Here is a 2,050-nt window from a genome sequence, read left to right as displayed (position 1 = left end):
AGTGTTCTTAGTGTTCATCTTGACATTCATAGTGTTCTTGCATGCATCATTTGTTTTGATCCAAAATTTTCATGCATTGAGTCTTTTTGATCTTTTTCTCTCATCATTAAAATTCAAAAATCAAAAAAATATCTTTTCCTTATTCTCTCATAAATTTTCGAAAATTTGAGTTGACTTTTTCAAAACTTTTTAAAATTTAGTTGTTTCTTATGAGTCAAGTCAAATTTTCAATTTAAAAATCCTATCTTTTTCAAATCTTTTTCAAAAATCAAATCTTTTTCATTTTCTCTTTCATGTTTTCGAAAATTTCAAATTAATTTTCAAAAATCTTTTTCTTATCTTGTTCATAATTTTAAAATCTTTACTAACAATTAATGTGATTGATTCAAAAATTTTAAAGTTTGTTACTTGCCTCTTAAGAAAGGTTCAATCTTTAAATTTTAAATCATATCTTTTTTGTTTCTTGTTAGTCAAGTAATCAACTTTAATTTTCAAAATCAAATCTTTTTAAATTTCTTTTTCAAATCTTTTTCAAAACAAGTTTCAATCACATCTTTTTCGAAAATCAATTTCAAAATCTTTTCTAACTTCTTTTCTAACCTCTTATCTTTTCAAATTAATCCTATCTTTTTGTTTGATTCTTATCTTTTTCAAAACTACCTAACTAATTCTCTCTCCCTAATTTTTGAAAATCACCTTCCTCTTTTTCAAAATTTCTTTTCAATTAACTATTTGTTTTAAATTTTAGTTTGATTTAATTTTATTTTTCTTTTTAAGTTTTTGAATTTTAACTTTAATTTCAAATTAAAAACAAAAATACTTTTATTTTAATTTATTTAATTTTCGAAATTCTCTCCCCTTCATCTTTTTCTAATTATTTTATTTATTTACTAACACTTCTCTTCATCTAAAAATTCGAACCCTCTCTTCCTCCTGGTGTTCGAATTTCTCTTCTCCTATTCTTTTCTTCTTCTACTCACATAAAGGAATCTCTATACTGTGACATAGAGGATTCCATATTTTCTTTTCTGTTTTCTTCTTTTACATATGAGCAGGAACAAGGATAAGAACATTCTTGTTGAAGCTGATCCTGAACCTAAAAAGACTCTGAAGAGGAAGCTAAGGGAAGCTAAAACACAACTCTCTGGAGAAAATCTGACAGAAATTTTCGAAAAAGAAGGAGACATGGTCGAAAATAATAACAATACAAGGAAGATACCTCGTGACTTTACTGCACCAAATTCCAATTTACATGGAAGAAGCATCTCAATCCCTGCCATGGAGCAAACAATTTTGAGCTAAAGCCTCAATTAGTTTTTCTGATGCAACAGAACTGCAAGTTTCATGAACTTCCATCAGAAGATCCTTTTCAGTTCTTAATTGAATTCTTGCATATCTATGATACTATTAATACCAATGGGGTTAACTCCGAGGTCTACAAGCTTATGCTTTTCCTGTTTGCTGTAAGAGACAGAGCTAGAATATGGTTGGACTCTCAACCTAAAGATAGCCTGAACTCTTGGGATAAGCTGGTCACGACTTTCTTAGCCAAGTTCTTTCCTCCTCAAAAGCTTAGTAAGCTTAGAGTGGATGTTCAAACCTTTAAACAGAAAGAAAGTGAATCCCTCTATGAAGCTTGGGAGAGATATAAGCAACTGACCAAAAAGTGTCCCTCAGACATGCTTTTAGAATGGACCATCCTAGATATATTCTATGATGGTCTGTCTGAATTATCTAAGATGTCATTGGACCATTCTGCAGGTAGATCCATTCACCTAAATAAAACGCCTGCAGAAGCTCAAGAACTCATTGACATGGTTGCAAATAACCAGTTCACGTATACTTCTGAAAGGAATCCTGTGAGTAATGGGATGCCTCAGAGGAAGGGAGTTCTTGAGATTGATGCTCTGAATGCCATATTGGCTCAGAGCAAAATATTGACTCAGCAAGTCAATATGATTTCTTAGAGTCTGAATGGAATGCAAGCTGCATCCAACAGTACTCAAGAGGCATATTCTGAAGAAGAAGCTTATGATCCTGAGAACCCTGC

At 31.1% G+C, this 2,050-nt stretch overlaps 1 non-coding gene across 1 annotated transcript; it reads right to left on the bottom strand.

The window, feature by feature from the left end:
• Positions 1 to 1,577: 1,577 nt before the first annotated feature.
• Positions 1,578 to 1,685, bottom strand: LOC148579104 (small nucleolar RNA R71). The gene has a single exon (XR_015897847.1). It is a non-coding gene; the product is annotated as a small nucleolar RNA R71 (small nucleolar RNA).
• Positions 1,686 to 2,050: the final 365 nt, after the last annotated feature.

Source organism: Arachis ipaensis, chromosome B10 (assembly GCF_059453495.1).
Source record: "Arachis ipaensis isolate K30076 ecotype BB chromosome B10, ASM5945349v1, whole genome shotgun sequence".
In the NCBI taxonomy this organism is placed as follows: domain Eukaryota; kingdom Viridiplantae; phylum Streptophyta; class Magnoliopsida; order Fabales; family Fabaceae; genus Arachis; species Arachis ipaensis.
This window is presented reverse-complemented; position numbering and strand designations above follow the sequence as displayed.